This window comes from Pseudophryne corroboree, chromosome 6 (genome assembly GCF_028390025.1).
Source record: "Pseudophryne corroboree isolate aPseCor3 chromosome 6, aPseCor3.hap2, whole genome shotgun sequence".
Classification (NCBI taxonomy): domain Eukaryota; kingdom Metazoa; phylum Chordata; class Amphibia; order Anura; family Myobatrachidae; genus Pseudophryne; species Pseudophryne corroboree.
In genome coordinates, this window is record NC_086449.1 from 68,895,155 (window position 1) to 68,909,671 (window position 14,517).

Here is a 14,517-nt window from a genome sequence, read left to right on the forward strand (position 1 = left end):
AGCTCCAGTTTGCGCTTGTAACGAGGCCGTTGCAGAAAGTGCTCGTACGATGCTTCCGTCAGTGTGTGGCAGCAAACGGGGATATGACGTCAACGCGTTTCGTCCCGTCGTAAATCGGGACTTCCTCAAGACTCTTTTCCTTGCAGAACTGTCAGTGAATTGTTACAGCTTGACACATTAATTAGCAAATTGCAAATGGTCTGTTTATATTGTTTATTAATTGAAGTAAAGATTAATTGATTTATTTACAAAGCAGATTCTATGGTTGTTTATTTCAGTTTTGAGCATAAGCAGACACCTAAACCTTTTGAATTTAAAGGTATATAAATACACACTAGCGCACCACTTATCTTTGTGTTTTTTTGTGCGGCTATGGTGAGCCCAATTGACGGCTTCAATTAGCGGCTCCTATGCTCCTATGCTCTGGCCACTCCAGCTGATGATGAAGCTGTACAGCCTGTACGGCTGCGGGGAGCGCAAATAGTGGCTGCGGTTGGCGGCTCCCGTTCTCTAGTTTTTTTTAAATATTTTAATGGTCATAATTTTACAGAGCTGCTACACATATTCATAGCGCAGTATTGATATTACATATAAAATTGCTGAACAGACTGAACTGAGCTCGATTTGCAAAGAAGGCTGGACTGAACCAGAGGACTCAAACAACAGAACAGATTCTGATGGAGCACAGAGAACTCACACAGACTAGCTGTGATCAATTTTGCACTGGCAGCTTGATACTCCTGGACTGGCCCATAATTACCTGCTGAGAAGCAGACATTGGTTTCTGAGATCACCTGCAAAGATAGTGGCCATGAAGAGCAGATAAATAATACACAATGGCGGTGCCCAGTACTCTGTCCCGGGAGGAGCCTTGTCCCACTGAGCACCCAGATGCATCAATCAGCCTGTACATGAAGACCTTGCCTTCCCAAGCAGGCGCCAATTAAGTGCTTCCCAGGCACACACAGCGCTGTATCATATTGACTGGTAAGCTTTGGGGACCTCCCCGCTCAGGACTGTGACAGTAGCCTCCTTTTGAGAGTGGACTCCAGACACTTCTGAATCTTAAAACGATTATCTCAGTGGGATTAAATCAGGAGCATGGATGTCATATGCTTCTACCCAAGTTCTCTCCTCATAACCATAACCTTTCCAATATTAAAGGTACTGTAGTCATCCGTAGCAATGTCAAGAATCCAAGATCATCTTTACTTCAAACTCTACTCCTCATTGAGTATGTATTTAATAGACTTGGGGAAGGGCAGCTTGGAAGCAATTTAAAATGTTAACGTTTTTTGGTAGATAAATAAGAAAAGTTAGGAATCCACAGAGAATATGGCAGTTTGAGACTGTATGCAACAGGAATAATTAATTCCAAAATAATGAAGGGACCAATATAACGAGGGGCAAATTTCATGGAGGGTACTCAAAGTCTGAGATTTTTTTGGATAACCATATCTGATTTCCCGCTTTCAGAGCAGGCACTGCGCATCTCTTTCCTTCTGCAAATTTCTTATAATGAGCAGAGGTCTTTAATAATGAGGAATGGACATTCTTCCAAATATCAGCAAAGTATTGCAAAGAGGAATTTACAGCAGGAAAGTCAAAAACAGGTATACTCCGGAACTCAGGAATCCGTGGATGGAGACAATATACGACAGAGAAGTGAGTTGAACCAGAAGAAACTCTACCCAGGGCATCAACTGGGACCAGTTGTCTTTAGAAGAGAGATAGAGATGTGTGAAAGTTTCCAAAACCTGATTGACCCTGCCAGTTTGGCCGTTTGTCTGTGGGTAGTAAGCAATGGAAAACAAAGGGCTCTCCAGAATTTAGGGCCTAATTCAGACCTGATAGCAGGAGCAAATTTGTTATCAGATGGGAAAAACCAAGGGCCTCATTCCGAGTTGATCACATGGTAGCAGTTTTTTGCAGCCATGCGATCAGAAAGTCGCCACCTATGGGGGAGTGTATTTTAGCTGTGCAAGTGTGTGAACGCTTGTGCAGGGGAGCTGTACAAAAACATTTTGTGCAGTTTCTGAGTAGCTCAGAACTTACTCGGCCACTGCGATCACTTCAGCCTGTTAGGTCCCAGATTTGACGTCCGATACCTGCCCTGCAAATGCCTGGACACGCCTGTGTTTTCCTCTCCACTCCCAGAAAATGGTCAGTTGCTACCCTGGAACGCCTTCCAGTTGTCAGTCACCTTGCGATTGAAATCTTTGTTAGATCAGTCGCAGCCCGGCGTTCCCCGTCGCCGGGCACCGACACGCCTGCGTATTTCGGCCGCAGCGCATGCACATTCTGGACCCAATCGCACAGCTGCGAAAAACTGCACAGTGCGCGATCGAGTCAGAATGACCCCCCCATGTGCACTGCAGGGAAGGCAGGTATAACATGTGCAGAGAGTTAGATTTGTGTGGGTTATATTGTTTCTGTGCAGGGTAAATGCTGGCTGCTTTATTTTTACACTGCAATTTAGATTGCAGTTTGAATATACCCCACCCAAATCTAACACTCTGCACATGTTATATCTGCCTCCCCTGCAGTGCACATGGTTTTGCCCATTTGCTAACAAATTTGCTGCCGCAATCAGGTCTGAATTAGGCCCATAGCCACAAATATTACACTTTGATCGGAATTTATTTCTGTAGGCATAGCTCAGAAATAAAAAGTTGAGCAAGACTTGGAGCCATGGGTAGGCCTTTGAGCAGAAAGAAATGTACCATTTTGGAGAATTGGTGTTATAATAGTTTGTACCTTCCCTGGGTCCATCTGCAAACTAGTACCACAAATGATCTAATTTGTAATAGAACTGATTTGGGCGATTCTCCATGATGCATGAGACAGCTACACAAATTCAAATGACGTACTGTACTCCAAAATACCAAGATTTTAGTGGGTCTTAAGTTATAGGTAAAGCATTGCTACTAAGCAGTTAAGTTTTCATATACAATTTCTTAACAGACCAGTTTAAAAGGGAAAAGCGAGTGATGCATGGTACTTTATGTTCACTTTCTGGAGAATCATCCATTTGCCCATAGTCTCTGTAACACCTCTAACGTGTAGTCAATGAGTCTTCAGGTTCAGAGATAAGATTAATATTTTGAGATGTACAACAACCGAATTGTATAGGAGGATGCAGAAAATGTTTTTTATGAACTGGTCAAAGACAGCAAGGGCATTGCTCAGTCCGAAGGGCATCACTAGGTACGGGTAGTGCCAATCTCTGGTGTTACATGCCTTGTTACCCTCACCATCTGCCTGAATTCGGATCAGATTATAAAATCCACGCAAATCTAATTTTGAGAATACTGTGGGTGTTTTAATCCTGTCAAGCAGCTCCTTAATAATAGCCAGAGGGTATCGGTTCTTCTCTAATTTCATTGAGACCTCCTCTAACTAATACATGGCTGAAGGCTCCCGTCTTTCTTCTTTACAAATAAAAATCCAGCTCCTGCCAGAGAAGTATATGGGCTGATGAAGTCCTTCTGCAGATTTTCTTGGATATCAGTCCCATTCCTGGTGAGGTGGCAGGCTGTTCACTGTTGGTATTACTAGTCTCAACAGACTCAGTGGTATGAAAAAGTATTACCCTTGCAAGCATGTTTGGAAAAAAATGTTGAACCCCATGAAGTAATTTGCAGAGTGCCAGTCAGTTTGAGGACTATGCTTCTGTAGCCAAGGGAAGGCATGTACTATGGGATAAGATGTTTTTGGACTTACTTAGAAGTCAATCTCCTGATTTAAATCCCAGACCTATAGCTTGAGAGGTTGAGTACGCTGATTAACCAAACCACAGGTTCTCAAACTCGGTCCTCAGGACCCCACACGGTGCATGTTTTGCAGGTCTCTTCACAAAATCGCAAGTGAAATAATGAGCTCCACCTGTGGACCTTTTAAAATGTGTCCGTGAGTAATTAATACGCCTGTACACTTGCTGGGTTACCTGCAAAACATGCACTGTGTGGGGTCCTGAGGACCGAGTTTGAGAACCACTGAACTAGACCATTAGCAATATAGCTGCCAGCTACTGCCGATAGATGCACAGGCCGTGGAAGGAGCTGAGTCGATAAACAATGTTTAGAAACGAAACTGGCGGTGATAAAATCATGCAGCACTAGAATCTAGAAGAGCTAAGATATCCAGGGGCCCATTGGAGAGATCTAAATGCACAGGAATAACAGATTCAGATTTGTGTGGAGAGTAAGACATGATTCCTAGCTTCTCTGAGACTGATTAGGACCGGTAGTTTTTCCTACGACAGGAAAATGTAGCTACTATATGACCTGGTTCACCACAATACAAACACAAATTCTCATGATGACGTCTCTGGTGGTCTTCAAGCATCAGTCGTGAACAAGTTATCTGCATGGGTTCTTCAGTCAAAACCGTAGAATGACCACTTGAACGAGGCAAGGAATAGACCCAAGAACAATCGCCCCAGTTCTTCTCTGGTTGCCACTCCTTATAACAGAAGTCTACCTTATTGCAGAGTGAGATGATTGCATCAGGTTTTGTTGGAAGGTCACATGTGGCAAGATCGTCTTTTATCCTTTTGGATAAGCTACATCAAAAGGATGTAATGAGTCTCCTCATTCCATTGAACCTCCGAAGCCAGCATTTGGAATTGAACCACATACTGGGCTACAGTCTTATTACCTTGGCAGAGTTGCATAATTTCAGCAGCTGTTGAAGACACCCTAAACAGCTCATAAAAAATCTGAACAAAGCAATGAACTTTGAGTAATTAGAAAGAAGTTGGTCTGCCCTTTCCCATATGGGTGAGACACAAACAAACGCCTAACCAGTATACAGGGATTCAATATATACTATTCGTGACTTGTCAGTAGGGAAATTAGCTAGATGCAAACTAAGTGCTGCCCCGCCACAAAGATAGCGCTGGATTGTCCTGACAGGTATGCCCTGGTGACATGCTCCTTCCCCTTACTATGACAATCCTTGTACTGCCTCCTTATACCTTTCAGAAAACAATCTGAACTCCTCACTCTCCTACTAAGCATTTACCTGCTTTTATCCCACCCACATCTCCAACATGATCTCCCCAGCCTGATCTGGTCAGCCGATAGCCATCACTTTTCCTCCCCACTGATAATGACCTGTCCCTGCCACTAACCCTACCCCCTTTGAGCTTCTGTAGTATTAAGGTAAGTGGGATTTAGCACTGAAGTGGTTGATCTTTGTTATATGTGATGATTATTTTGTAACACTTTCACGGGCATTTTTTTTAGCTATCAAAGAGTGGAAAGATGATGTACTGGGGCACATTCAGTTAGACAAGAACAAGGATGCACAACTTTTTAATACAGGTAAAACCGAAGCTACATCTTTTTTTCTATTTAATTAGAAATCTGTGTTAAGTTAATACAGGTTTCAAATGGAGTTAGTGAGCACTTTACAGGGTAGGTAAAAAGTAGGAAAATTACTTATTTAATGTTAAAATATCAGACAATAGAGTAAACCACCTGGGACAGCTCTCCCAATGATTACAAATATACACCGCTCAAAAAAATAAAGTGAACACTAAAATAACATATCCTAGATCTGTATGAATGAAATATTCTTATTAAATACTTTGTTCTTTACATAGTTGAATGTGCTGACTACAAAATCACATAAATTATCAATGGAAATCAAATTTATTATCCCATGGAGGTCTGGATTCGGAGTCACACTCAAAATTAAAGTGGAAAAACACACTACAGGCTGATCCAACTTTGATGTAATTTCCTTTAAAACAAGTCAAAATGAGGCTCAGTAGTGTGTGTGGCCTCCACGGCCTGTATGACCTCCCTACAATGCCTGGACATGCTCCTGATGAGGTGGCGGATGGTCTCCTGAGGGATCTCCTCCCAGACCTGGACTAAAGCATCTGCCAACTCCTGGACAGTCTGTGGTGCAATGTGGCGTTGGTGGATCGAGCGAGACATGATGTCCCAGATGTGCTCAATTGGATTCAGGTCTGGGGATCGGGCCGGCCAGTCGATAGCATCAATGCCTTCGTCTTGCAGGAACTGCTGACACACTCCACCCACATGAGGTCTAGCATTGTCTTGCATTAGGAGGAACCCAGGGCCAACCGCAACAGCATATGGTCTCACAAGGGATCTGAGGATCTCATCTCGGTACCTAATGGCAGTCAGGCTACCTCTGGCGAGCACATGGAGGGCTGTGCGGCCCCCCAAAGAAATGCCACACCATTACTGACCCACTGCCAAACCGGTCATGCTGGAGGATGTTGCAGGCAGCAGAACGTTCTCCTTGGCATCTCCAGACTCTGTCACATGTGCTCAGTAAGAACCTGCTTTCATCTGTGAAGAGCACAGGGCACCAGTGGCGAATTTGCCAATCTTTGTGTTCTCTGGCAAATGCCAAATGTCTTGCACGGTGTTGGGCTGTAAGCACAACCCCCACCTGTGGACGTCGGGCCCTCATACCACCCTCATGGAGTCTGTTTCTGATCGTTTTAGTAGACACATGCACATCTGTGGCTTGCTGGAGGTCATTTTGCAGGGCTCTGGCAGTGTTCCTCCTTGCACAAAGGCGGAGGTAGCGGTCCTGCTGCTGGGTTGTTGCCCTCCTACGGCCTCCTCCACGTCTCCTGATGTACTGGCCTGTCTCCTGGTAGCGCCTCCATGCTCTGGGCACTACGCTGACAGACACAGCAAACCTTCTTGCCACAGCTCGCATTGATGTGCCATACTGGATGAGCTGCTCTGCCTGAGCCACTTGTGTGGGTTGTAGACTCCGTCTCATGCTACCCCTAGATTGAAAGCACCGCCAGCTTTCAAAAATGACCAAAACATCAGCCAGAAAGCATAGGAGCTGTGAAGTGGTCTGTGGTCACCACCTGCAGAACAACTCCTTTATTGGGGGTGTCTTGCTAATTGCCTATAATTTCAACTTGTCTATTCCATTTGCACAACAGAACGTGAAACTGATTGTCAATCAGTGTTGCTTCCTAAGTGGACAGTTTGATTTCACAGAAGTGTGATTGACTTGGAGTTACATTGTGTTGTTTAAGTGTTCCCTTTATTTTTTTGAGCAGTGTATTTAGAGGTTGTTGTTTTTTTAAAAATATATTAAGGTACCAAGGAGATACTTGAAATAGGAAACACAAGTGCATGCCCCATGCAATGGACAACAATTGCTAGAGAGGGAGAAAAAAGTAATGAACTAATCAAAGGAAAATTAATTTGGGTGCCAGATTTTTAGATAAATGCAAAGAAAAGAAGTAGGAGGAAGAGAAGGAAAGAGCAAAGGAGAGGGGAGGTGGGATGTACTGGACTCTATGGACAGTATACCATGACCTTGCAAGGAAAATTCAACAAGAGTAGCAAATCTAAAGGAATGGATTACAGCTAAAATAAAAAGGAAGAGCAGGGACACCATTATGTTGAGCCCAAGGGTCTCACACCTTAGAAAAGGAGGAACCTCTCCACATACTGGTTATACGCTCCACGTCAAAAATGTACCATAATCTCTACAAAAGTGCAGACATTTCAGATTTCCAAGGGAATGCAATCAAGCAGGGAGCAGCACTGATGGAATGTCTGACAGGATTGTTCTAGTGTTTAGTGAGGTCCAGGAAGTGTAAGGGAAGCAAAACATGTTTATGGAATAATGGGACATTAGAAGCTAGACTTGCACTACACTATGACCAAGACTCTGGGTAACCTTGCCAACACAGCAGGAAAGAGGAAGGAAAGATTCTATAGAGCCTAGTATGTGTTTAGCACCAGTGGAATAGTAATTTGTAAACATTCTGTTTAATACCACAGATGGAGAATCTAGAAACACCAGACCAAATATCCAACCAGTCATCTACATCCAGGGGTTCACTGAGATACGGCATTCAAACTGGGTACACACTTGTCCAATCCTCAGCAGATCAGACTTCAGATCACACTGTTTATACAATCATATTGCAGACCTGCTCGCAGATTCTATATCCAGTCCTCGCTAACAAGTTGTCTAATTTTTCAGCAGACCACCAATCTACATCTGCTGAAAAAATACATTCAGCTCTGGAGGAAAGGGGATTTATTAATGAGAAATCATGCATGCCCAGGCTTCTTGAGCCAACCCTGGTTCAAAAATATTCAGAGAATAAAACGAGAAGGATTCTCCCAATTGTTTAAAGGGAGTGATAGGATGAGGGAGAAGATTGCAAAAGCCAGAGTGAAAATACCTGCAGGTATTGATGAAAAACGTCAGGAGGTGAAATCGCTCTTGAAATTAATGAAAGGTAGAGACTGAGCCCTGAACAAATAGGTCATTTAGCATTATCTCTCTGCCAAATTGTCATAAGGGTAATAACGTGGTGACAGTGGGCTCCAAGACCCCCACCAAGAGTGGGATATTAAAGTACCGATGTCCTAATTCATGCTTTCTTGTCGGCCCATATAAAAGCTACAACAAGGAGGCAAAAGGCCACTGCTAACATCTGAAATAAGTAAAGCACAATAGGGAGAATATTCAATTTAATAGCCACTGTGCGACCAGTCAAGGCACTAAACAGTTTGTTTCAGGATGCAAGCTCTTATAAATGAGTGGTATGTAATTAGCTTTAAACAATGTAGACCAGTGTTTAATAAGGAACATGCCTAGATACAGATACATTTGAAATTACACCCAAGAAGTTTCTTAGTGAACGGAGAGAGAAGTCTAAAACTTCAGTTTTATCAGACATTATGTACGCTGATGTCACTTCTCCCCCATGTATTTAAGTGTGGATATGTGTTCAATGACAGTGGCTCTATGTGCCCTTGTCTATATCCATGCTACTATCTATAAGATAGTGCGCCGATGTGCGGGGCAATGTATGAACGGTCAGTGGCACTGACCTTTTCTGACACCTGCAGCTTTCGATTGTGACACCTGCAGGTGTTGTTATCCATTCGCCACAGCAGGGACAGGTCTGAGGAGAGACGGCAACAGTGCTGTGGGGGTCTAGTGGAGATCTCCGGAGAGTGGAGTTTTCACTACCCCCATATCAGCAAATGAGATGTCTATACATCTTCTTGCTACTGCATCCTGCTTTGCCTTGGTGAACAGGAACCACTTCTGCACAATCCGTGCGGGTGTAATTCATTTACCCCAGAGTTTTGTATACTGCTCATCTGACAGGAAATGGAGTCCAAACAATTTGCTGATATACATAAATATAAAAACAATTATTTGCTATGGTATATAAATAATATGCATCAAGTTCCTTATACAATATAAAATTTTTACCATAAAATTAGCTTTGCACCAGTAATCTTCAGGCCTTTTATGGTTAACATACGGTTTTATTTTTTTACAGGTGAATTGTGGAAAGGAAGTTGTTCTCTGTTCAAGCCAACTAAAGATGTAATTTCTTACATCTCTGTAGGGTTCAGAAAAAAACTACTTTTACTTGGAGCATAGGAGAAACCTTCTATAACTAAGTTATTACTCATGAAAAAAATTAGTCACACCAGAGAGAAACCATATCAGTGTGACTTCTGCTTTAAGGCTAAAATACATCTTCTCATACATCAGAGGATTCACACGGTAGAGAAACCGTATCTGCTCTGTGTGTGACGAATGCTTTACACGTAAACCACAGCTTGTCATACATCAGAGGATTCACACAGAAGAGCAACCATTTACATGTTCTGAGTTTAGCAAGTCTTTTTCCCGGAAGTTCGGTCTTTTTAGTCATCAGTGTCACAGGAGAGAAACCATTTAAATGCTCTGAATGCAGCAGGTGTTATGCCGATAAGAGAAAACTTGTTATGCATGAGAGGAATCACACAGGAGAAAAACTATATAAATGCTCAGAATGCAGCAAGTGTTTTTCTCAGAAGTCACATCTTGTTAGTCATCAGAGGAGTCACGCAGGAGAAAGACAATTTAAATGCACTGAATGCAGCAAGTGTTAGTCAGCAGACGATTCACACAGGAGAGAAACCATTTACATGCTCTAAATGTAACAAGTGTTTTTCCCAGAAGGCACAGCTTGATAGACATCAGAGAAGTCACACAAGAGAGAAACCATTTACATGTTCTGAATGCAGGAGTGTTTTTGAGTGAGGTCAAATCTTATTAGACATCAGAGGAGCCACACAGGAGAGAAGCCATTTAAATGTTGAGTGCAGCAAGTGTTGTATCCTAAAAGATCATTAGTTAGACATCAGAAAAGTCACACGAGAGAAATCATTAACATGTGCTGAATGCAGCAAGTGTTTTACCATGAAGAGAACACTTATTGCTCACATGAGGAGTCACTGAGGCTTTGAATGTGACACGTATTTCATAAGTTCACTTTTATCATGACAATTGGCCGGATTCTGAGATGGGATCATGGGAGAAAGCAGGTAACTTTGCACCTGGAACCATGTTGCAATGCAAGGTGTGAAAATCTCTTTATTACGGGCAGGAGAGGTCTGACAATAGGAATTTTGGACATTTTCCACTTGGGAATGTCCTTCTGTGAGGACTCAAGTGCAGTATGAAACCAGACATCTGATTTATGTAATATACAGCTGTTCTGCTTGTGCAGGTGCTGGGACTTGTTGAGGAAAGAGCGTTCTGTCCAGTAAATAGCTCTAGCAGTTCCTCTCAGAACTGGGATTCTCTCTATGACTGTCAGAGCTATGAATACTGGATATTTCTATAGGGACCATATATACTTCTCTGTTTCAGCCTATGGGTTATATTAGGGTGGCCAATCCTGGGCCATTTTTTCAATCCCGGGATACCTGGGATTGGCTTTTTCCTATGTGTTTGCCCCTCCTGCCCCGCACACAGAAAACGGGGCGGATGGGAGACATTCTGCTGTGGGTGATGGTGGACGGCTGACTGCGCAGCGTGGCCTGTGATTGCACATCACGCTGCACAGGGGGCGCCGGTAGGAGGGAGCCGGGCAGCTTCTGAGTGTCCTGAGGATGCTCAACGCTGCCCGGCTTTAAAAAAAACAAAGGGCTGCAAGATCCCCAGAAGGCCACTCACTGAGTGAGAATATTGACATTTATTATTTTAAAGAGGACCTACTGTACATGACTTCCTCATTTACTCATAGTTGCACATGTTGTTTGAGGGGTGTGGTGGAACCCCTAGAGGGTCTTGTGCTGGTTGCTTCTTTCTGCGCACTGCTTGGATTTCAGTTTTTCTTTTTGATTTGTTCAATCCACACTAGCTGCCTAACAATGGAAGATCTGGGTGGCTCACTAAATTCCAGCAGTACAGACAATACAGCTGACTGTAGACAGGGATTGCGGCTCTCCACCAGTTAAGCTCCACTTGTCTCATACTTCACCAATCGGACCATGTATATAGACAGGGGCTGGCTGGCAACATTCAGCCTGTGGGGCAATGCAAGCAAGTGGCCCCGGCTTTCTAAAAAGATGAAAAAATGAGTTATATACAGTGTATGTGTGTATTATATATATATATATATATATATATATATATATATATATATATTACACCATTAATTTGGCTCTCCCATTACATATAAGCATATCTGCCCATACAAATCAATTTCCAGAAGTCCATTCGGTACAGCACTCCTGGCGACTTTCACAATAAATCACAGGTAGTATGTAGAACAATGTTTCAATTTTATTATAGCATTGTCATCAGTTCAAAGAAACAGCAAAATGGTCTTACCTTTTATTAACAGCAACACCCAGTGACTAGCCGCAGTCAGGAGGTGGGTCACATGCTCGCTCCCAGCGGCGCATAGACGGTGATGTCATACGGCGCTCCATCATAGCTGTGCTCCCATCACCATAGAGACATGATGCACATATTGAAGCTATTACAGCACACAGTTTAAAATCTATATGGACGTGCCACTTATATTTATATATCACACTAACGGGCATTTGATAAAGTGACTAACCTGTAGCCAGACATTTTTGTCAGGCACGACTCTCGGACTCACTAAGATACCGTATGATTGATCAAGCTCAGGAATTTCCTAGGGGTGGCAATCGCACCATTAGATTGTTACAGCTTGAGACAAGATGGATCCACTGGTTGGGTACCATCCATCCGAAGGGTCTTAATGACCACTTAGGTCTCAACTGTTTCCTCTATTATAGGTATTATCTTTTTAGACAAGTACTTGATAACATTTTATTATTAGGTTATCCCGTGGTTTTGATTATTTTTGTCATGTTTTTTGGGGCTCTAAATACTATCAATTAAGGCATGGCCTGAATATAACCTGATACCTTTAAGTATTCGGATAAATAATATTAGATTATGTTTCTAATAATCTGTATTATCTTTGCATACCTATCACTATATATCAGCGATGTTAGGACTTAGAGCCGTGTACAGTGGCAGAACAAGAGAGTCGTGGGCCCAGGTGCAACAATATGCATTGGGCCCCCCGCCTCCACCCCCCTCCCATATTCAAAATAGGGACAGCACGCACCACCCAAAAAATGGGGTTTTGTCTCATTAAGACAATAGTACCCACAATTCAAATTTCGCCACACAGCAGCGCTCCTTATACAACTTACGCCACAGAGCAGCGCTCCTTATGCACATTACTCCTACACAGCAGCTCTCCTTATAAACCTTACGCCACAGAGCAGCGCTCCTTATGCACATTACGCAACACAGCAGCGCTCCTTACACACCTTACGCCACACAGCAGCGCTCATTGTACACCTTACACCACACAGTAGCACTCCTTATACACCTTATGCCTACACAGCAGCGCTCCTTATGCACTTTGCGCCTACACAGCAGCGCTCCTTATACACCTTATGCCTACAGAGCAGCACTCCTTATACACGTCACGCCTACACAGCAGTGCTCCTTATATACTTTATGCCTACACAGCAGCGCTCCTTATACACCTTATGCCTACAGACCAGCGCTCCTTATACACCTTATGCCTACAGACCAGCGCTCCTTATACACGTCAAGCCACACAGCAGTGCTCCTTATACACCTTACACCTACAGAGCGGCGCTCCTTATACACCTTACACCACACAGCAGTGCTCCTTATACAACTTGCGTCACAGCAGCGCTCCTTATACACCCTATACCACACAGCAGCGCTCCTTAAACACCTTACGACTACAGACCAGCGCTCCTTATACAAGTCAAAAACACAGCAGTGCTCCTTATACATGTTATGCCTACACAGCAGCGTTTTTTATATGCGTTACGCCTACACAGCAGTGCTCATTATACACGATACGATACACAGCAGCACTCCTTATACACCTTACGTCTACACAGCAGCACTCCTTATACAGCTTACGCCTACAGATCAGCGCTCCTTATACACGTCAAGCCACACAGCAGCGCTCCTTATACACCTTACACCTACAGAGCAGCACTCCTTATACACTTTTCGCCACACAGCAGCGCTCCTTATACACCTTACACCCCACTGCAGCGCTCCTTATACACCTACACAGCAGCGCTTTTTTTGCAGCGCTGTGATCAGGTCAGAACTGTGCATGCGTATGCACCGCAATGCGCAGGCGCGTTACACGGGTACAAATCAGATTGTTGCTGTGCGATGGGTAGTACAAATAATTCATTCGCACAGCCGATTGCAAGGTGATAGACAGGAAGAAGGCGTTTGTGGGTGGCAACTGACCATTTTCTGGGAGTGTCAGGGAAAACGCAGGTGTTCCCAAATGTTTGCACGGCGGGTATCTGACATCAATTCCGGGTCCGAACAGGCTGAAGTGATCACAGCGGCTGAGTAAGTCCTCTGGGCTGTGCAGAAACTGCACAAATTTTTTTTGTACAGCTCGGCTGCACATGCGATCGCACACTTGCAAAGCTAAAATACACTCCCCGGTGGGCGGCGACTATGTGATCGCAGGACTGCAAAAAACTGCTAGCAAGCGATCAACTCTGAATGAGGGCCCTTATACACCTTACACCTGCAGAGCAGCGCTCCTTATATACCTTACGCCTAAAGAGCAGCGCTCCTTATACACGTCACACCACACAGCAGCGCTCCTTATACCCCTTCCGCCTGCACAGCAGCGTTCCTTATACACCTTATGTCAGGCATGTCCAAACTGTGGCCCTCCAGCAGTTGTGAAACTACATATCCCAGCATGCCCTGACACAGTTTTGCTGTCAGAGAATGCTAAAGCTGTGTCAGGGCATGCTGGGATGTGTAGTATCTCAACAGCTGGAGGGCCACAATGTGGACATGCCTGCCTTACGCCTACACAGCAGTGTTCCTTATACATGTTACGTCTACACTGCAGCACCCCTTATACACCTTTCACCACACAGCAGCGCTCCTTATACGCCTTACGCCTACACAGCAGCGCTCCTTATACACATCGCGCCACAAAGCAGCGCTCCTTATACACCTTACGCCTAAAGAGCAGCACTCCTTATACACCTTTCGCCTACACAGAAGCGTTCCTTATACACATTACGTCTACACAGCAGCACTCCTTTTACATGTTACACCACACAGCAGTGCTCCTTATACACCTTACACCTACAGAACAGCGCTCCTTATACACGTCAT